Raw genomic sequence first — 730 nt, 5'->3', positions numbered from 1 at the left:
GCTGCCCGGCCGCAATAATGGGGCCACGGGGTGGCTTGCGGCGGCGACCGACGGCGGAGTACCTGAGTGAGTGTGAGCCGGCTGAGGAGGTGGAGGTGGTGACTAGGAGTTGCGGGGCGGTGGAAGCCAGCATGCTTCGATTCCGTGACCCGGGGCCCCGCGCTGTCCTTATTCTGCACCTCGTCAGGCCCTTCCGGCTCCTTGTGATCCGCGCTGGCACCGACCCGCGGCTCTCACGCTCGCCCCTCCCCACCCCTCTCCCATGGTAGGATCCGTGGCTGCGTCGCTCCGGCGCCTCCTGCTGCCGCTCGCCCCCCACTCGTCTCCCGCCGTTCCGCAGCCGTAGCCATCATCTTGCGGCGTATTCCTCCGCACTTCCTCGCTTTGCAAGTGCTGGCTATCTCTCCGATTCTTGATTATTCTTTCTTTTAGGAGCTCCTCAGGCACGCCTCGACACTTTATAGTTCTTCCTGTACGATCCCGTCGTCCCGATTGCTATGCTGCGCCTCTTCCCGTTTCCCACGGAGCGCCCGCCATCCCGATCAGCTCCTTCAGATTCTCCTCGCTGCGATCTCTTGCTTCATCTCTTCGGCCTGCACGCTCACCCCTTGTTATATTATCGCCCATAAAAACACTGCCTAATTGCTAGTTCATGCATGTTCATAATTTTATATAAATATCATAACAATTGCAGCTCATATACATTGCAATATTATGCCCATTTCTCAAT

The sequence above is a fragment of the Penaeus monodon genome, chromosome 22 (assembly GCF_015228065.2).
Source record: "Penaeus monodon isolate SGIC_2016 chromosome 22, NSTDA_Pmon_1, whole genome shotgun sequence".
Lineage (NCBI taxonomy): Eukaryota > Metazoa > Arthropoda > Malacostraca > Decapoda > Penaeidae > Penaeus > Penaeus monodon.
The sequence above is the reverse complement of the archived record's forward strand: the minus strand, read 5'-3'. Positions refer to the sequence as shown.